The sequence below is a fragment of the Argiope bruennichi genome, chromosome 4, assembly GCF_947563725.1.
Source record: "Argiope bruennichi chromosome 4, qqArgBrue1.1, whole genome shotgun sequence".
Lineage (NCBI taxonomy): Eukaryota > Metazoa > Arthropoda > Arachnida > Araneae > Araneidae > Argiope > Argiope bruennichi.
In genome coordinates this window covers 112,661,264-112,683,989 of record NC_079154.1, presented here as the reverse complement: position 1 = coordinate 112,683,989, position 22,726 = coordinate 112,661,264, and the positions used below count along the sequence as shown (strand labels likewise).

The 22,726-nt window shown below is 31.5% G+C and overlaps 1 protein-coding gene across 3 annotated transcripts in view; it reads left to right on the top strand.

Moving 5' to 3' along the window:
- Positions 1 to 22,726, top strand: part of LOC129966669 (hexosaminidase D-like) — a 285,439-nt gene that overhangs the window by 201,354 nt on the left and 61,359 nt on the right. The window contains exon 1 of one of the 3 annotated variants that reach the window (XM_056081178.1): positions 5,727 to 5,969. The exons of 1 other annotated variant lie outside the window; for it this stretch is intronic. The gene's annotated coding sequence lies outside the window, so the exon portion shown is untranslated. Of the gene's footprint in view, positions 1 to 5,726; positions 5,970 to 6,033; positions 6,156 to 22,726 lie in introns of those variants that run through there. One more of the 3 variants, XM_056081180.1, reaches the window with a different exon arrangement.

Below are 22,726 nucleotides of genomic sequence, written 5' to 3'. Positions count from 1 at the left end.
AGTAGTTTCGGCATCCTAACCTAAACATTGCTTTTCTACACCGATAAGTGAAAGATGGGGATGACTTGGTAGTAAAATCTTTATCTGCTTCATGATCGGAGGCTTTCAAATTCGAAACTCGATTTGATCTGAAGATACATTATATAATTGGGCTTTGGTGCGCATTAAAAATGACGCAAAATATCAAAAGTTTTCCTTCCGGCATGGCGTGAAATTTTGGAAAACGGGACACCGGCTTAAGTGTTGTATTTGTTAGAACTTCCTTCGGTTCAGAATTGCAAAGTATGTTCTAAAATAGCCCTCGTGTTACATCGAAACGGGATATTAAAATAACTCGTTTCGTTGAAGCAACCAATGTACAGAAATCCGAAATTCGATAGATTTAACGAGCATCTGCCTAAAGGCATGACTGGTCTTTGATGGAATTATGTCGCAGGTTTCGAATCTTTCGATCCATGATTGGAACTTTGGTATTTGGGAACCACAGCCACTATTGGTGAAAATAATAATTAAACTATATATATTGAAAGTTTTGATTTGGAATGAATGCCAATTATGTAATATGATGCGGGCAGATTCATTTAATTTGTACCCAGTTATAATAATCTGGCAGTTAAAAATACTGACAGAGTGAAAAGAATACAATTTCGAATCAAGAAAATTATTAATTACCATTGTAATAGCATGAAAATCGTCTATACATTTTTGGAAAAGCTAAAATATTTTCAGTTAGCACGTACAGTTCTTATTATTATATAAATTTTGAAATTTGAAATAGTACTTCATTTTTGTATATAAGACCATTATTTTATCGAACTCTTTAGCTTTTTTATCAATATTTATATTTATTCAGACTTTAAATTGTGTCTCACAAAGATGTTTTTTTTAATGATTGATTAAAATTGATTATGGCTACATCTTACGCAACCAAATGTTCTCTTCATTCATATAAATTATCCAAAAGCATTGATATCTTTTGGCGATAAGCTCGGATTCTTTTATGTGTGAGGAGGGGGGTGTAATGATTCAGCTTCTTCCTGGGTGACCACTGTGACATTCCTTTTTCCCACACTCGATAATTTACATTCCGGGCCATTCTTCATCAACGAAACTCCCACAGTGTTAAGTGCCTCCAGATTGCCAAATGGAAGACCCTCCTTTTAAGTACGGTCATCTGGCCAATTAGTGCTAATCCAGATAAGGAACCACACGTGCGTTTCCCAGGGAAATAAATCGTGTCTTCGAAAGGCGAGAGTGTCAAACACTCCAGATGTCCTTCATTTTTCCCATTCTGGAGGGTGGATCATCAATGGACATTTCCCACGGGCGACCAGAGACGATTCAGGTTGTTCTGAACGGTGATTGGGTAACAGGGAGTCTGAGAGGAAAATAAAAGGTGAGATTTTTCGGAAGAAGAGGAGAGAAGCTTCGTGTGAATCGGACTTCTGAGTAAAATTCCACCCGAAGCAAATTCGGTGGATTCCGAGAGCTACCCCTGGAGTAGCCTAAGACGCCAACAGCCTGTTAGCTGTTCTTGTAAAGTTGTTTCCTTCGAAATTGTTCGAGGAACTATTCTTGTTTAATTTTCGTGTTGTAAATAGCATCATTCATTTAACCTAGATTAGAAAGAATTGTTTTTATGTAATAAAGCTGTAAATAAAGAATTTGATCATAACGCTACCTGTTATTGGATCGAGACTTTACAGGGGTGATCTTAATGTCCAAGCAGTTATCCTTTCTATGATGATATCTGTTTCATTTATATATTTTTTTTACTCTGGACTCTTATCTTCATGACTTTTAAAAAAAATATTTATTTTTATTATAGTCACTGCAATTTACACTCAATGAAATATGTTTATTATTTTTATTCGATTATAAAATAAAACTCTTCTAAATAAATACAATTGCTAAAATGTTACATTTCTTGGACGCAGCTCTCTCATTAATTTTATACAATGGAAAATATTTCGGCTGCTGGTTAATCTTATTAACCATATTTACGTCCAACTAAATCATTCTGTTAAAATTAAGATAGTTTATTTCATAGAAGCCTTGCTTCTATGGAGCGGGATCTGTTAATTCGATTGATGTAAATTATATTACAAATTCTACATTTTAATATATTTTACATATTGGCTGACATTATGTTCTAACGAAATGATATATTTTCACGTGACCGGTGCTAAATATCTTCCTATATAACTTAGCAGTTAATCATTTGTTTTCTTCTCTAATTGTCTCTGCTGAATCCAAATTTTTCCAAAGCTCTTCACGTAACAGTCGAACTAATCAATTTTTTTTTCTCTGTAAATTAATCTGTGCATTTGTATACGCCAAACAAAAATAATTGTCATAAATATTGATCAATGAGACAGACAAGTCTGTTGATGCGCAATTTAGCGAAGATGGATAGGATTGTTAAAAATGAAAGAAATTGTGCCATTTAAATAAAAATTATGTCTTTTTATTTTTTTATACAGATTGAAAACATATCATTTCCCCACCTAATTAGTTACATAAACGAAAAATTAGATCTAGCTATAAACCACTTCTAGCAAATTATATTCCTTTTGACCAGTTTGGTCCAGACGTCCAATGAAAACATTTATAGCAATAGGTGCTCGAAAACTGAAGAAGCCACTACTGGAGTGATATTGCAACCTATGAATTTAAATTTAAAATTTGAATGAAATTATAAAACTTTATATCTTGCTGCTGTACTTCTATTAGAAAGTTGATATTTTCTAGGCCACAGTGTCGCATATTTTGTAAATCTCTGCTCTAATTAGTACCTTCTTAGGATGACAAATTATGTAACATTATACACTTTAGTGGCCATAATGATCGAGATACTAATCAGAGAGTACAGAGAATGAAATGAAGCTTGGCGATACTCTCCAAAAAGCTAAACTTTACTGCGTAGTATTTGTGTTATTGCTGTAATTTTGAAACGCATGTTATTATAATCTATATGTAAGAAAATTGCTTTCTTGTGAAATTAATAATGATAAATGAATAAAATTTTCGACGTGCTATTTTTTACTAACTTTTTATTCACTTTAAAGTAGTGAGCCTTATGGTGATTAATCAGTAGAATTGGGTACCAAAATGATAATTTGTTTTAGGTATGCAAAAAGTAGCAGGCACACAAAACTATTACAGACTAAGGAAATTAGGTACACGGTGGACACTTTTGGACTTCAGTGATTTCCTCAATCTCATTCGTTTTCATTGTATCAATCTCATATAAAGTTTTAAGTCAATATAGTCTTGCCCTTTTGGCGATGGTATGAGTATGAGTGATATTTATATATATATATGTATATATATGCTCTCACCTTTTATATTAATTATATATCTTGTGAGTATAAGAGAAAAAAAATGCAAAAAAAACTCTTTATCTAGCCTTTTGTACCTACCTGATCATGAATTCTACCTTAGACTGAGTCAATGTATGTATTTATTTTTCCTGTTTATTTATTTTTTATAATTTTGTCATTTATTTACTTTTTTTTTATTTATTTACTTTTTTTTTATTTACTTACTTTTTTTTATTTATTTATTTACTTTTTTTTTTTTTTTTCATTTGTTTATGTATATTTTTCTCTTTGCTTTTATCCTTTTTTCTTTTATTTTTCTGTTTCAAAGTTTAAACTGCGTATTTTTGGTAAATTTTATTAGTCACTTGCTAATTATAGTTCAATGATACTGTTACCGTGGAATATTATGTAGGGACTTCTGCTTGAGCCATTTAGACCTTCTCCGCCTTTTCTTTTTATGCTTGCCCCTTTCTTTCTTTGGCTATCGTTAGCTTATTTTGCATCTAGTGCACACGCATATGATAGATTTTTTTTGATTCGCTAATCCTTTCATATCTATTAAAATTCTATTTTTTTATAAATTTTTATTATGGCCTTTTCACTGGTATAACGCTACTTTTGGCACACATCTAATCATCATCAAAATACTAATTATATTAGCAAATCCCTTCTCCCTCTTCTCCCCCATTCATCAATCACCCCCAAAGCAATCAAAGCCAAGGTCAATATCTCTTCCGAAGAAGCAAATTTTGAATTAGAAATCACATTCGTATCAGTCACGGCTACGGTTGGATGATAGTATATCAATCCGATAAAAAAATTATTTAGGTGATATTTGCATCAACGTGATACAAAGTATCAAACTAATAATTGTATCAGTCTAATACAAAGTATTAGGGTAACTTGTATCAACATGAAACAAGGTGCCGGATCGTTATGACATAACCCAAATTTAATCCACCGTTACGCCACGGCGGCGCTATACACTTGTTATTATAATAATATATATATATATATAATATGCAATATATGCAATAATATATATATATATAATATATATATATAATATGCAATATATATAATATGCTTGTTATATATATAATATGCATTTTGCTTTAAACTATTTTTTTTATTCGAAACAAATACATAAACAATGGAATTATTAATAATATGTAAATCAAAATCAAATGTTAACGTGGATAGAATGAATTTTCAAAATTATATTTTTAAAATTGTAAATATAAAAATGATCTTAAAAAATATATTACAAAATGCTTAAAATTGAAAGAAAATTAAATTCTTGCTGTCTATCTTTTAAGTTTCATAAGAATACTTACTTTTTATTAATGCTTTAAAAAAATCAAAGAACAAAATTAAAATTAACAACCAAAGTTATAGCTTCGGGGAAAACCAGTATCTGTTAACAGATGTTTTAATACCTATTGACTGTTAAGGAATCAGTTACCGGTTGTATCACTTATAAATTCATCAGGCAAAAGTGTCAGATTCAATCTAGTATCAGTATCAATCTGCTCTTGTTACAGCGAAACTCAAATCATAAGCTCTGCATAAATGCGAGGACCTATAACCACCGAGTATCGGATAGGTATCGGTTTTCGAGTCGTCATTCCAAGGAATCAATTACTATCTGTATCTATATCAGGTACAGTTGAGTATCAATATCAACCTGTATCTAATACAGCGAAACCGGATGTCGGTCCAACCTAATGTACAGTTTTCACCTTGTAATAACTTCCAAATAAATGATATTATTACAAAATAACTGTCGTTACTTTAGAAAATTTTAAAATATGCAAAATGTATAATGTTGAAATTAACTTTTATTCTATGGAAACAATATGGAATTTTATTCTACAGAAAGAATAACCATAGGTTAGATTTATAATAAATTAATTTCTGAAAAGCTCTATCAAAATGGATTATCACTTGTAGTACAACTTAGCTGCAACACTAGGCAATCCTTTTTTAAGTAAATATCCGTATGGCATGATTCAGCTGTGATATTATTTGCTTTTTATCTTGAGGTTTTTTTCTTTCGCGCCTTTATCAATTCTAATGGAGTGATTTGAAAAACATAACAAACAAAAGAGAAAAACCAGCTACATAAAACTGCAAACGTCATTATTACGAATATGATTTAATTTCACGAACAGAATAAACTACCTTTCTTATGTAATCTGTACAGATTACATCATTGATCTTTTAAAAAAAAAAAAAAAAAACTTGCGAATTGTTAAAACATTTATTTCCTTGTTCAAATCAGAAAATGAACTCTATCTGACTGAATATCGCCAAAAAAGCGAATAGACGCCAATTCCTAGCAATCTTACTGCGTCGAAAGCGGATGTGCACGATACCGAGCTCCTCAGAGAACGACAGAACCATAGAACAGGCGAGAGCTAGTGCCGCCGCCGTATTCGAACTGCAGAGCCGGCTTTTTCTCTGCTTGTGTGGCTTTTTTCCACTATCCGTTCTACGTTTACAACGGTTCACATCCCCCTCCCCCATTTGTGTCATTTCCGAAAACAACAAAGGGAGCGCGTCCGTGAAAAAGAAGAACAAGTGATTGTTGTGTTTTTGTGTGCCTCCGTCGGATTGTCTACGCCGAGCTGCCAGCGAGGAATGGTAAGTTTTCACTCTCGATCGTCCATTTCGGGATCGTTATTTTTGGGATGGAGTCCTTCTGTAGCAGTTCCAAGGTTGGCGGACGTTATCGCGCTAATTAATGAACCGCGGGTGCTTTGCACGTACGGATTAGCAGTGCGTGAGGAAAGCCCGATTGCAATGGAATCCGATTCTCGAATCAAAACTGTGAGTAAACAATAAGAAATAGAAGAAAAAACATCTGTTTCAAAACAAATCCACTCGTTTTCGAACTGTAAATATTTTTCTTCGATGTTGCATGAGATTCTATAGGTATTTTTTTTAATTATGTAAATTGAGCTGGTGAGAAGATATCCGAATGAAGTCGATCCAATCTAAAAACCTCGCATTAAATCTATGGTAAATAAAGTACAAGAGAAAAAAGATCCGATATTCATTTGTAAATCAAATTTATAAATTTTACGATCGTAAATATTTTATTATTTATGCCATTCGAGCAGGATTCTGATCTTAAAAGGTCATCCTGCATTTGACCGATTTCCGTTCAAACTGACCGTAAGTTGGATTTATATTTTTCTGTCCTATATTTCAATGAAGCGAATTATAAAAAGTACCTGAAAGTCAAAAATGCAATATAAGTTGTAAATTAAATCTGGAAAAAAATCTGTATATACATTTGTTCGATTCCATGTATTGTAAACAAAAATATAACTAAAAAAAATTGTTCACGATGTTTTTTTTTTTTTTTTTTCTCTTCATGATCTTTTTTTTTTTTTTTTTTTTGTTGTTGTTGTTTTCGCAATCGTGAATTCATAAATCGTAAAATAAAAGTCGCGTATCGAAGGCCAAGAAGAATATGTGTTGAGTTCTGCATTTTAGTTCTAACATTTTTGGAACCCGATGTAGAACAATTACAGTCTTGATTGCGCTGCCGCGATAAATAAAAATGCTGGCTCTTCTCATATGATGTTTTATGTTTTTATTTATTTATTTACTAAAAACTGTAATAAAATGTGTAAATGAAATTGCTATAGCCTTCGAAATCAAATTAAGTCATAAATGTCGACCCCATCTATAGTGTGAATAGTTGTGAATCTATAATGTCACATTTATTCTTTATTAATAAACGAAAATATTTAAATTGTTTTGATTTTAAACACTTGGCAGCTGATAAACTATCTTGAATCGTATTTGTTTGCATTTTATTATTGACTAACCGCATTTGGCAATCAGATGTTTCGCCAGAATTAATCTTCAACAAAATTTTCAATTAAATATTTTATGTAACTTGGTTTTAATTTTTTTCTTCAGCAACATTTTTTTAAGCTTCAATTTTGATAGCAATATAATTCTTATGATTTTAAAAGCATAATGCTGTTCTAATCATTTTACTATTTCCATTTATTTCTATAATCATTTCCTTATTTTCACCTCTAAAATTCGTAAAGAAAGAACACATTTTGCTATTTCTACATTTTCGACATGGTAGTTTAATTCCTAATCTACAATAATATAAAATTTCTTAATGCTAATAGTATTTCAAATATATATATATATATAATCTTTTATAAATTCTTTCTAGGATTAAGTAAATATATCGCTTGGTTTTCTGAAATCAACTTTGCTAATAAAGTTTTGTGTTAAAAACAAACTTTAATTTCTTTATTTTGCACTCTTCATTATTTTTTTTTATTTCAATATCGATAGTAATTCTAATTCTGAAACAAAAATGAAAAATATCTGCAACTAATAATTTATGTGCTCATCCAGAATTTTTTTTATTATTTTTTTATTATTATTATCGTTCGTCATGCATTTAAGATTCGTTCAGAATTCTTAGGTCACTTTGTATTCTTGTTAAAAAAATATATACTCAAATATTTATAAAAAAATTTTTTCAATATAGTAAAAATATTTATATGGCAAAAAAATGTATATCTAAAAAAATTTTTTTTAATATTCAAGTTGATGCAAAAAAAAAATTTGTACTTAATATTTTCGAAAGTTATTGCGTAAAATATCAAAAATTTGCTTCGTTTTGAATTTAAATTCCAATTAAAATTTCAAAACAATTAGTCTTAAGAGCGTATTACCGTCACCGAAATGAGTATTTGCCTAGCTTGGTAACTCTAGGTGAAATTGCCTAACTTGTAGAGCGTCGACATACAAATACATTAATATCAATTTTTTTATTTGTTTTCTAAATTCGATGTCTTTACTAAATTTTTCCGACGAAAATGTGTGGAAAATTTTACTTTTCAAAGAAGATTTTATTCATCGTTTGTCGTTAATTAATTCTTATTTAAAAAAAAAAAAAAATTAATTTCTGAAATTTGATGTCACGAGTAAATTTTTCGAACGAAAATGCAAAGCTCTTTTTTCTTCTGCTGATTTTTTTTTTACTACTTTAAAAAAGTTTATTTTCAATTCATTATTGGTTAATATCCAATTTTCTGATTTATTTTTCAAACATGGTTTATTGATTTAATTTTTTCCATTAATATGTGATCGTGAAAATTTTTTCACCTGAACAAGACTGTTAAGAAGAGAAATTTTAAAAGCACCTATATTAAATGAGTTTAATAAAGTTACACATAATTTTTTTTTTTATATTGCGGTTCGTAGCGTAGTGGAAAATCATTTTGTATAATTTTATTTAAATAAAAATATTTTAACTGGAATTACATAAATATACTTGATTTTGAATACAAGACGTTTACATAAGCTCTAAATTAAGATATTTCATGCAATATATGCAGCTTACATTGCAACATCAGTGAATCAGATCGAATTGACTGGATTTCTCATCGACCTTTACTGATATGTTTACAATTTGTGACCCACCGTCCTTCTAATGCATGTTCGATCTAAAAACATTTAATCTGTCAGCCCCCATACCCTACGTTGCGCGCAGAGTGGGAGAAGGAATTGCAAGACAGTAAATGAAAATATTAACCCGCTGTCGTGATAAATTACATATAATTTGAAAGAGAGAGAGAGAGATTAATCATGTCAAATTTAGTTGAACATTTTTCCTGATCTATTACAATTTTTTAGACATATTTTTTGTACAATTTTCAACAATACTTTTCATTGTTGCAATAAAATTGAAGCCATTTTTATTGTTTCATAAAATCTTAATACCGCTTGATTTACTTTCTTTATTAAAATCTAATGATTGGCAGATTCTGTTTATTTGCCCAATATACATGAGAATTAAGAAAGGAAAGCTATAGTGTCATGAATTTAATGTACAATGAAAGGAGAGATGTCCGAACAATTATGTTTTTAATGGCATTATGACGTAATGGGACTTGACTCCAATGGGAATGATCATTAACACAATAAACTGAACTAGCGGAAGGGTAATTATACAGGACTTCATTATCATTTAATTGATGTTAAAAAATAATTTTTATGTGAATTTGAATATGCCTATGTAGCTAAGATAAAAAATTCTAAAAACCTAATCTAATAGAATAATGATGATTTTTTTTTTAAAAAAATCATCATTATTCTATTACTCTAATATTGCCAGATTTTTTTAATGTTTATTTAGAGGTCGTTTCTTAAGTATACATCATTCGAAATGTGTTGTTCTTAATGACCCTTTTCTTTCCTCTGTAATCTTTTCAAACGGGGATTCTTTTGATTTTAACTACCGTATAAATCTACTAGAATTCAAATAAAAAGAATAGTTTGCATTTAAATGCTTTGCATCTTGGCATGTTCTTATAAAAAGACACCAAGATACTAATAAAGTGACTTAATTTTTACTGACAAAAATGTCGAGAATCCCAGCATCCTGGTTTATCACATAATACATGTGCGCTTTATTCCAGAATTTGCTTTTTATGGTTTTCTTAAAAGCAATATAGATTTTTATCTCATAGCAGCTTCCGAGAAAAGGAGGAAACATTCCGTGATTTCACTTCAGCAGAATGCCGCACATGTTCATTTCGAATTTAATATCCTAATTAAGTTTTTAATGCATATGGAAATGAGGTGAATGCATCAGTAATTGTTTTCAGCGACTTGCAGTTTCAGCTATAATTATTATTCGTTGAGATTTAAAAAAGGAGGAAAAAACTGTGTTTAGGATAGAATATCATTTATCCTGCCAGATATTTTCTTGTTTCTGGCATTTCTTTGATGGCAATAGTACTATTAAGGAGTCTTTCTTTAAAGAGTTAGATAAAGTGCGTTACAAAACCGTGCTTCTGAAAAATGAAACGTTTTGGAACGAGGTTCCCAGCTTATGTATAGTAAGTAGCATGCGCATCGTTTAAATTTTGTGGTAATATAGCATCTATATGTTTAAATTTATTATAAATAGAGTATTAGAAAAGATCCTTCTTTGGTAATATGATTTTTACTTTCTCATGTACGTAGTTTGGAGAAGTATTGTAATTATCAAAAAACTCAATCGATATTTTGATGAATTTCCAATTTTAAAACTCCCTAATTGCAAAAAAAAAATGTCCGTCTGTCTGTTTGTCCGTGACACAGATAACTCAAAAGCGCTTTGAGCTAGACGATTGAAATTCGGTCTACGATCTTTACACCAAAAATGCAGATTTCTGTCAAATTTTGAGTAAAATCAGTTCTGAGAAAGCCCGGTTGTTCGAATATAAGTTAACATGATAATTATAAAACCGAGGGAGCTAGATAAATGAAATTCGGTGCACAAATTTAACGTCTATAATGTAGACACCTGTCAAATGTTGAGCCAAATTCAACTAGGAGTTGACTCTCTGTTGGTTTGTACTTCCATTAACATGTAAACGCGATTCTTCAAAGCGCAGTGACTGAAATATGTCAAATTTGGTATGGGATTTTGTGACTACAAGTGCAGTTTTGTTTTGAATTTGTTTTTCAGTCGATGGAGAAAAACATATCTATAACACAAATTCGATTTTTTGGATCCTATTAACTCATGCCAGGGATTAATCGCCAAATAATTCGCCAATATGATAGACTTGTGACAGATTCAACAAAAATGCTAAATTTTTGCCAAAAGTTAATAGTTTATAACTATTGCTTGCTAACGGCATGTAAGGCACTCTCTGGATAACATCAAATTATTAGAAAATATGCGAGAAAGTTTGAGAGGACCACTTCCTCTGGTTTTTCTTAACAAGGTTCTACCGCTGTCTGTTTATGAATTGAATCTATAGTTGATACCAATTCAGTTTAACGCTATATAAAAAACTAGAGAGGCATCTTCGTTGATGAATGAAATAACATGCGCCCTTGGTAACAAGCGTCATAATTAACTATGCGTCCTTGGGTTATATGAATAACTCAAAGAAACTTAACATCTTCTTTCTTAAACACAGAGTTGAATTTAGTAAGCATTTAAAGTTAAATCCTGTTAAAAGATATTTGCTTTTAAAGATATCGGAGTCACATTCAGGACTATATAAATGAATGTAGCTTTGTTAACCCGTTGCAGCATGATACCTTGTAGTTAGTCAACACACTCTAGCTTGACAGCTTGTCGTTAGTTGACAGATTGTAGCTTTCTGACTTACCACTGGTTTCTTTAGAAACCAGGTTTAGCTCATTTCCAATCGATGGTACTTGGATGAAAGTCATTCAGGATTGGTCTATTCATTGGCGAGTAGAACTTCCTCCCCCCCCTCCACCCGCCCACATTCGAAATAGTGTAATATTATTTTCTATGGGGATTCTTCTCTATGCAGAATTTTATTTGTGATTGTTTACTTTATAAACGGATTTTCGTTAGAATATTAACTTTACCGCTATTTAATTTATGATATCAAACGATACAAGTTTTTTTAAAAAAAAGTATTAACTCTTATCAGAAGTTGATATCTGCGATTTTAAAAGTTTTCTTCATCAACTTCATATTAATCGCTACTGCAAAAGGTATATATTATATATTTTTTATTTGATTTGAATCAAAATACAATCCTCTATGCATTTAAAGTGGCTATTTAGCTCTTCATGTGTATTTTCTTTCGTGAATTTAATTCCTAAGAAGTTTAACTCTACAAATCCTCATTTGTCCCATTAAAGAAATAGGGTAATGTGCAATTCACAAGATAAACATAAGTGCGCATGTCTTTTAACATCTACCTGCTACGATATTACGTCACTCTTTTTCTTTATATCGAGGTACTAATTAGCTATAGGATGTCTGACGTTAATTACATAAACATAACTATTTTCCACGTGAATTTTTTGTTTCGTATTATAATGACCCTTTTTATTATTTTATAAAAATTATGTTTAGAAATTTCATATAGGTTCATATATTAAATGTTAGCTTAAAAAATAAATTTATTTGGGAAATATTGCGTTATGGAGATAAATATTAATTAGTTTTAAGTTATACCACAGTCAGAAAAAATATACCGTGGTGTAAATCTTTCTTTTCCGGAAATTAACTCGCCGCAAAATGTGCTTTAATAAATATGGAAATAAAATATTAGGTTTTTTTTATATAAGATGTGTTATCTGAATTCTAATTCAGCAAATGTCTTGAATTAAAAAGGAATATTATACAATGGTTAGGATTTTAAACTAAACTTTTTACTTTTTCGTATACGTAGTAAGGAAAGCATTGTAATCATCAAAAACATTCGAATTCGCTATTTTGAACGAATCTCCACGTTTTAGAACTCACTGAGTTCGAAAAATTCGTTTTTGGAAAATGTCCGTCTTTCTGTCTGTGACAAAGATAACTTAAAAACGCTTTCAGCTAGACGGGTGAAATTTAGGATACAGTCTTTACACGAAATTTGTAGATTTTTATCATATTTTGAGTAAAATCCATTCAGAAGATGTCCATATGTCCTCTGACATTAGTAATACAATAACTACAAAACGAAAAAAGCTAAATGGATAAAATTTGGTAGACTTATTTAATATCTATAGTGCAGGCACCAGACAAATTTTAAGCTAAACCTAATGAGGGGGTGACCGAGTGTTGGTCTGTTCTTTCAGAAACGTGATATTTCAAAAACGAAGTGATTCAAATACATTAAATTTGATACGAGATTTTGTGGCTACAAATGTAGTTTTGTGTCAGATTTTTGTTTCAATTGATTGGGACAGATATGTCTAAAACGCGTTCGATTTCCAGATATTGCATGCAAGGGATTTATCGCCAAATAACTCGCCAAGGATGACATAATAGATTCAATAAAAATGCTAAATTCACAACAAAAGTTAAATATTACGTAACTATTGTACGCCAGTTCCATGCGAGAAAGTTTTGGGAAGACCAATCCCATTGGTTTGTTATTACGACTTACACCATTGTAACCTTTACCCGACCGGGTGATAATAGAACCCTTCAATCTTTCTGACATTTTTGATAAAAGCAGGAAGATATCAATAATAGAACGGATACATTTTTACTGTTGCCTTTTTCATTGTAATTGATTCCATTGTGAGCATACAATTTGCAGGTCGTGGAATTTTTCCTCATTTAAAAGTATTCGTGTTATATATCTCCGCGGAATGCTCGGTATTCCAAAAAACTGGTTATCATCGAACGATTCGTATTATTACTGTGAACTAGTGAAAAAGTTCAGGCGTCTATTGCGCAATTCAGAATAGTTATACGTGACCTGTATACTAAATATCATGTCATTCTTTTTATAATTCGAATAGTTAGTAGCTAAGCAGGTTGATGATCGCATTACATTTTTTAAAACTTTCGTTTTGTTGTTCAGTTCGTAAATTGAATTTTATTCAGCTAATTTAAAAGTGTATCTGTTTTATTGTATCGTTGTTTTTTCTTTCTTTTTTTGAGGTGGAAAGCCCTTATTTATAACTTTATTCAGTGCTATATGATATATATATGTAATGATATTTTTAAATCTGAACTAAATCTTAATAATTTGCTTATTTTTTTATTTTTATTTTAAACTAGTTCATATTAACTTTATTCGAAAATGTTCTCTTATTTCATGATCCAATTCCCACTTTTTTATTTAATTAATTCTAACACGTGCGTAGTAAAACTGTTGATTCCGTAATTCGTAACAAAGAGATCAAAATCCCTAGCATTCACACATACTTTTAAAAATACCTAAGATTTCCTCGCCTAAATCGACATGCGGCAAAGAAATCCCTATTAGACCCTTATTGTAATATCACTGAAGGGAAAATATTCTGCCATTTTGCTCTTAGGTCGCGATGTGAACCGACGTCAGTTTATCATTACCTCTTTCCTAGCTATGTCTCCCCTAGTGAAATAAATGGAAAAATTTCTTCTTTTTAAACATGCATTTGCAAAATTATATATATATCCAATTCACGCTGGCACACATGACTAAGTTTATCAACTGTCTTCTGACTTTTAGTTGTTATTCTGGAGACGATGCACAAAACCTGATGGTAAAATCCAGATTAAAGATTGATTGGATCCACTGAAATCGATTCCATTGAAAATACATAGCGTATATGAATCTTCTATTCTTTCTTTGTGTGATTGAGGGTCAAATAACCTCCTGCTTGTTTTGATATAGAAGTTTGGAGAGAGATTGCCAGCTCGGATGTTGCCCTCGTCATCTACCCATTCTAATGGCGAAAAATTCTTCAAAATAACCTTCATCTTGCTTCAAAAGCAAGACAATTATTATAATTTAACTGTCTCTTTGCCGTTAAGTAGTATCTTTTTCCTTTCCCTACCCTCTGCAGTATGCACAGCGGATTCTAAAATTGAACTGACGTTTTGCGCATTTTGTGTAGATCATTTGTATACGAATTCATGGCATTCTTGGCCAATCACAAAAACCCATTAAAAGAAATAAGACTTATGAAACTCGAGACAATTTCTTTTTAATAGCCATTTCTATTTTTATATCTCCGATGTGTCTGCGTAAACAAGCATTGAAATCCCGGATTTCAAGTATTTTAGTTTGCTTTTTAATTAAACTCAGCCAAGCGGAACCGAAGTTTAAACTGATCTGAGCTATAATTATTTTTATTCTGAGAATGTTGGCGTAATATATGATTTGGATCTTTGTTTTCTGCTGCAAATTCTGTTGTAAAAACAATGACGGAAATGAAATACGTTCAGATTTAATATGATTTTAATTTTTGATTCGGGAAGTTCCGTAAACATTGTGAATTTGCAGCTGTTCTCGAAATTGTTTTTTAACACTTTACATTCACATATCGCTTATTATTATTTTTATTGATTGATTGATTGATATTTGTAAATTTCAACAGTTACAAAAGTTGGAAGATTCATTTTTAGGAATCATACCAAACAATGATTAAGCTTTTAAAAAACATTTCAAAGCGTCAAATTGAATTCTTATCTTCAAATCAAAATACGAAAGTGTCGAGCATTTTTTTAAATGAATTATTTTTGAATTTTGATAGTTTTCTAAATATATAAATGCAGTAATTTTTAATGTTAATCTAAAATTCATCACCACCGAGGGAGGGGGGCGGATGTGCCTCAGATACGAGAAGAGAAGCGTCCGGTGATAAATAAATGGTTATAATGGTTATTAAATAATGGTTATCCGGTGATAAATAAATGGTTATATTTTACTATATCATGCGGTAAATTTCATTTGAGGATTGGAAAAATTGCAAATAATAATAATTGCCAACTGTGCGGATACAGAATGGTGGGGTTCGGCTACCTCCTATCGATGACGGGACGTGCTTCTCACGAAAAGTGTTGTACCATGGCCGGGAATTGATTGGGGCTCATCTAACTCACCTTAGTTCCCACCAAAGCTGCTTCGCGGGGTCCGGACATTCAGATCTAATCCGAAATCCTTTATTAGGCGGGGTGGAGTAGCTAAGATGGTTACTCTAAAATTCCAACCGTTTTAATTTCTTCATTAAATATTTAATCCAGTGATTTTCTTCCGCTGTTAAATGCCTAGGAAGGAAAATTCTGTGATTTGAAAGTTGATTGCAAGCTTGCAAGTTGAAATCACACAATGTATATTTTGATTCCAATATTCCTGCATTTTCTACCTGAATCATTCGTCATTCATGACAAATGATGACTCCGTTGTGGGGGGAAGGATATATTAATTTAAAACTGTCAATTGAGATTATTAGTCGAATAATTTTTAATAAACCTGTTTTTAAAAATCGGGTCTTTTGAGATTTGACTAATTTTTATTAGAGAAAATGATGAAAATATTGTATATTTAACTATGATTTTATCAGCAGTTACTAATCTAATTATAAATGGTGAAATACAGTTATATTAATGTAATATTTCCACCGTTATTGTCTGAAAGCGATCAGGCATAAAGTTTTCAGTTGGCATTTTGTTATCTTTTGCGCAAATATATGCCCATCGCATGAGGTTCATTTACTCCTTTTTTCTGCCAATCATAGGAAACTGGTGACAGTTTATCAACCTTCCGATAAGAATCAATATGAGAGCTCACTGCATTGGTGTTTTTTTTTTTTTTTTTTTTTTGCATTCCCTCTTTCTTTAGCCGAGACTTTGAAATTGTAAACACATACGGCTTACTAATTCCTTTTTAAATCATTGGTTATAGAAATATGGTCTTTTATTACAAAATTTTTGACTTACTTACTTTATAATATTTGTACATTTTATAAATTTATTCAATGTCTTTGCAATGAATGAATTTCCAATGGTGAATTTTCTGTACATTTGTCGCAACAGTATCAATTTCAAACAACTGCAGACTTAATGATAAAAACACAATTACTGCAATATTCCGAAATTGATTTCGAATAAATAAAAAGTGTGGACAGTCTTTTAAAAATATTTTACTTTGTTGTCTGTATTATTTTTTAAATATAATTAGACCACGATAAATATATTTTTTATCAACAAAGTGACCGGAAGAAAATTTATTAAATTCTTCGGTTGATTGATAACTTTTTCCTGTCACTTAATTTAAATGCCAGTACATATTTAAATTAGAATGGGGATTAATATATTAATTTTCTTGAACAGTTTGTTGACTAAAACGCTTTTTTTTAATTTACAAAAAAAAAAAACAAAAAAAAATCATGAATTCAAGTTGAAATGATGAAATTTCTTTCAAGTATTTTAACTGTAGATTCGGTTTAATTTTAATAAAAGAAAAAAATAAAATTTAAAAAGAGACCGGAAGGCTCTGTTCATATATTAGAATTAAATAATAATAATTTGCAAAATCGATATTTGTTTATTGTTGTGATAAATAATAAATTAAAATTGTCTGACTTATTAAATTTGTGAATGGACAATGCATCAATAATTCTTTGTTTACAATTTTGGTTTTACAAGAATGGGCCTTCATGTTACTTCATGTCACCTTATAGTTCCACATTTTGTGAAAAATAGTGAAGATATTAACAAATCAATGAGTAGGTTACCAACAATATGTTTAATTTTTTTTCTTTGTTTATAAAAGTAAAATATGTAGTAGAAAACTATCAGCGATTAAAATCAGCACTTACACGAAATACTGTTATCAGTCGAAAACAAAAGCTGGACAAATTGTGAATGGCCTGTAATATCTTTGACGACTTCAATGAACGGTTTACGTTTCTGTGTGTATACTTCCCTTTGACTATATCTTGTTTATGGGCGATAAAAATTATGCTTATTTTAATTGCATTTTGGCATGGAAACGTCTATTCGCTCGTTTCAACAAAAGATATCGATGTGACAAAAAATATCATCAAATTCGATAATACCTATTTTCGAAACGAACAATACCTAAGAAGTGGTTGAGTCCATTATCGATAGATCATGTTTGAATGTGTTTGTCACTAAGAAGTGGTTGAGTCCATTATCGATAGATCATGTTTGAATGTGTTTGTCACTAAGAAGTGGTTGATTCCATTATCGATAGATCATGTTTGAATGTGTTTGTCACTAAGAAGTGGTTGATTCCATTATCGATAGTTCATGTTTGAATGTGTTTGTCACTAAGAAGTGGTTGAGTCCATTATCGATAGATCATGTTTGAATGTGTTTGTCACTAAGAAGTGGTTGAGTCCATTATCGATAGATCATGTTTGAATGTGTTTGTCACTAAGAAGTGGTTGAGTCCATTATCGATAGATCATGTTTGAATGTGTTTGTCACTAAGAAGTGGTTGATTCCATTATCGATAGTTCATGTTTGAATGTGTTTGTCACTAAGAAGTGGTTGATTCCATTATCGATAGATCATGTTTGAATGTGTTTGTCACTAAGAAGTGGTTGATTCCATTATCGATAGTTCATGTTTGAATGTGTTTGTCACTAAGAAGTGGTTGAGTCCATTATCGATAGATCATGTTTGAATGTGTTTGTCACTAAGAAGTGGTTGATTCCATTATCGATAGTTCATGTTTGAATGTGTTTGTCACTAAGAAGTGGTTGAGTCCATTATCGATAGATCATGTTTGAATGTGTTTGTCACTAAGAAGTGGTTGATTCCATTATCGATAGTTCATGTTTGAATGTGTTTGTCACTAAGAAGTGGTTGATTCCATTATCGATAGATCATGTTTGAATGTGTTTGTCACTAAGAAGTGGTTGATTCCATTATCGATAGTTCATGTTTGAATGTGTTTGTCACTAAGAAGTGGTTGAGTCCATTATCGATAGATCATGTTTGAATGTGTTTGTCACTAAGAAGTGGTTGAGTCCATTATCGATAGATCATGTTTGAATGTGTTTGTCACTAAGAAGGGGTTGATTCCATTATCGATAGTTCATGTTTGAATGTGTTTGTCACTAAGAAGTGGTTGAGTCCATTATCGATAGATCATGTTTGAATGTGTTTGTCACTAAGAAGTGGTTGAGTCCATTATCGATAGATCATGTTTGAATGTGTTTGTCACTAAGAAGTGGTTGATTCCATTATCGATAGTTCATGTTTGAATGTGTTTGTCACTAAGAAGTGGTTGAGTCCATTATCGATAGATCATGTTTGAATGTGTTTGTCACTAAGAAGTGGTTGAGTCCATTATCGATAGATCATGTTTGAATGTGTTTGTCACTAAGAAGTGGTTGATTCCATTATCGATAGTTCATGTTTGAATGTGTTTGTCACTAAGAAGTGGTTGAGTCCATTATCTATAGTTCATGTTTGAATGTGTTTGTCACTTAAGAATTGTTTCGATGGTGACACCAAAGGATGGATCGGGTGTAGATCCTGGCGCCTGATATTAAAGAATTAACTTTGTATAGAATTTCAAGTTAGTGCAGTGCGGAAACTAACTAGGTCTAACTCAAAAGATATCATATAATTATGACACAGTCACAAATAAAGAGATACGTTTCCGGTTACAGCTAATGTAAGAAAATTTAATACATACATTTAATTACATACATTAATGCTGTTGACTATTCATAAAATATTGCACTTTGTTTTTAATTTAAAGGAAATTACTGTGCATCGCTCCGAAAGTCGATTTCACTAGCTTGTTTACCAGTTTATGTCAGTGAATTTTCACGTAATTATAATTGAAATTTGTGTATCTCAGCTCCAGATACGGCGTGTAACATTATTTTGCTGCATTAATGATTGAATAGATGACATTTGAAACACTGTTAAAGTCACTACGTGCTTTCGCCACCGCGGCATCTCTTATGCTACGATATGGATGCTGCAACCACTTCATTTCATTGTACAGTGATATCTTTGGATATAATTAAACTTTGCCTTTTATATTTAATTTCGAATAATTTAAATAATAATGGTACTAAATAAGATTTTTGACTTGAAATATGTTAAATTAGCAAATAAACTCTTTACTAAGCTATACTTGTTTTATTTTAAATAATAATATAAATGAAATATAAATATATTTTATTTATATTATTGTGGGAACTGCTGACAGATCTCGTATCCTGTATGGCGCCATGTTACGTCACGTCATTAATCACGTGATGCTTTTCCGCCATTATTGGCAGACGAGAGTTGGGCAGTGAGTCTGTAAGACGTGCAGCTCACGCTCATGTATCTTTATGTGTTATATGTTAGTATAGTAATGTTTTGTCCTTTAATTATAATAAATATATTTTCATATTAATGCTGGTCGTTGCCTTTCCCCACATTATTATTTAATATAAATAAAAAGTAGACTTTAAAATGAATACCTTCGAGTATTTTTCTTGAATTCCTTATCTCAAGTATAAAAATGTACTCATTTGTGTCTTAACTATAAAAACAAAATCCAAAAGTGTTTAAAATAATTTCTCAAGTAGAGATTTTCATATTTATTTACAAAAAAAAAAAAAAATGATGAAGCAATAGCTTTTATTAATTTTTTTATCATCAGATATCCTTTCTTTTTATTTTTATTATTGTTTGGTATCATTAAATTTTTCTATTTTTTGATAACATCTTTATCTCTCGACAACTGTGCAACTCGAATGTCAGTGGATTGAATGCTTTTTTATTATTGTGCGTATACACAACAAAAAGCTGTTTGAAATCGCAGCACTCTTTTAGAAACCAACCTCTTCTCTATTAACAAAAGAGCACCATTTTTACCAGCCCTTAAAAAAATAGTGTGGGATTATTGGTAGATTGATATATATATAATATTGTATTAAAAAATATATGCAGATTTTGTGTTTTATTCGCTTTGTGATTGGTAAATAGCGAGTCACCTGACTCATAACACTTGAGATTTGTTTTGTCAGTATTGTTTGAAACATGTAATGAAAATTTTTATTACGTCTTAGTAAATATTTGTATTGGACTTGACGATGAAATGGTGACAGAAAAGGAAAAGTAAAGCTTTAATTAAGAGCAAATAGCATTTTAAAACAATATTATTTATTAATTATATTTTTAGACACACCGTTTATGGCAACACTAATGAATAGTTACCCATTTTGTTTATTTTTTTTTCGAGTAACAGAAGCTGACTGGAACTTCAATTGGTTTTTGTGTGTGTGCGCGCTCTTGTTTTTATTGATATAAATTTTTTGCTCTCTTCATCTGGAAACAGGGGATAACAGCCATTGATGCTATAAATTCCTATCTCCTACTACGTTCAAGTTAAAGTTCAAACGAAAATTTTTTCGACTCTCGGCTAGGAATCGTCTGAATACTCAAGCAATCCGCGTCTTGACCACGTATTGTCTTTTTAAATAATGTTTTGTCTTTTTAAATTTAATAAATTAATAATAATAGTCTTTTTAAATAGTGTCCAGTAATATCAGAAGGAAAGGAATGCGGAAAAAGACCGAGCGAGAATCTACTGATTTGAAAAGAAAAGCTTATCGTGAAGCTGCTAAACGTTAATATTTAGATATTGGAGATATGAACGAAGAAAGTTGTGGGGCTTTGAGTTTGAATCGGAAATAGGCCGTATGTTGTCATCATTAAGTTTCCAACAGTGAATGATTGGCCAGAGAAGTTTAAAAACTTGCTAACTGGAATTGACGAACATCGAGCAACATCGGGATTGGCGTGTGAAAACGAGAGCGGGACGAAGAATAAATATATAAGTGGTTACGTTTATAAACTGGTAAAAGATGGGGAAATTCCGCGGGGACCATATACGAACCTCTTCTCGGAACTTAAAAAAATACCTTGAATTATATCTTGAAATTCGATTTTCTGTTGGGGGCCGCGGTGGCCTGATGGTGAGGTCCCGGCTTCGGAAGTGGAGGAGGGCTTCAAGTTCGAGACTCGATTCCACCGAAGAAACGTCGTGTAATCGGACCTGGTTCGCGTTAAATCCGTCGGGACCAAATGTCCTCTTGTGTGGAAGTTTGGAGAGGGGGGTGCCAGCTCAGGTATTGTTCTTGTCATCTGACCGCGGTTCAGAATTACGAGATCAGTCCTAAAATAGCCTTAGTGTTGCTTTAAAATGGGATGTTAATATAACTAAACTGGACTTGATTTTCTGTTCCTAAAACTTCCTATTTGTAATTTCGTTCATATGCATTTAAAGTAGCAAGAAAAGAATAATAAAAACATTATTTTTCATTGGGGAAAGAAAAAAAAAAAAAAAAACGGGAGCTGTTGGTTCCTAGTCCTTTATGCAGTCGAAAGATTAAATAATATCCTATCCCTCAAAATATCTATTGATTGCAGATGCCTAATACATATGTAAATGAAGCACAATTTTCACATATCTTGCATAAATTCCAGATTAAACGCAGTTCATTTTTCCAAACAATCCAGTTCATATTTAAATATCTTGGATCTCGAATACTAACCGTTGCCTAAGCATTGCTTCATACGTGCTTGATGATTCTTATTTCCAGTGGCCCTTAGAGTTTAACTCAGGAAATGCAAACAGAATTCATTCCCATCGCTTTATTTTTACGAGACTGATTCTATCTCGCCAACCCGAAAATCAAACACCGCAAAAGACCCACTTAGTGCGTTCTGGTGTGTGCCCGGAATACACAACATTCGCCGGCCGCAGCCCTGTCTTCTGCATTCTTGGCGTAGTTGCTGGGCTTCATTCACATCGGCGGGATGCCCCCGGGGTGGTTCCTCCGCCCTCATTTCACCTAATTTTCGAGAACAGTTAGAAGTAAAACTATGCTTCAATGACGGCCGCGCACCGCAGGTGATCTTCGCGGATCATCGCATCTGCATGAGATCCAAAAAATGGCAGCTGTTTGGATCGAGTCAAGGTCAATGCTAATCTGGATTTCTTTTCACGCCATTTCGATGTTCGGTTTGGAACATCTAGATATTTACAGAAAAATATCGCATCTCGTGTTGTTTTTACCACTTTCTAGCAACATGTTTGTTTTGAATTTTTTTGATAAAAGTTAAAAAAGACAAATTCTGGAACAGGATTTGAAAATGATTTGATTTAGAATGCTTTCGGCAT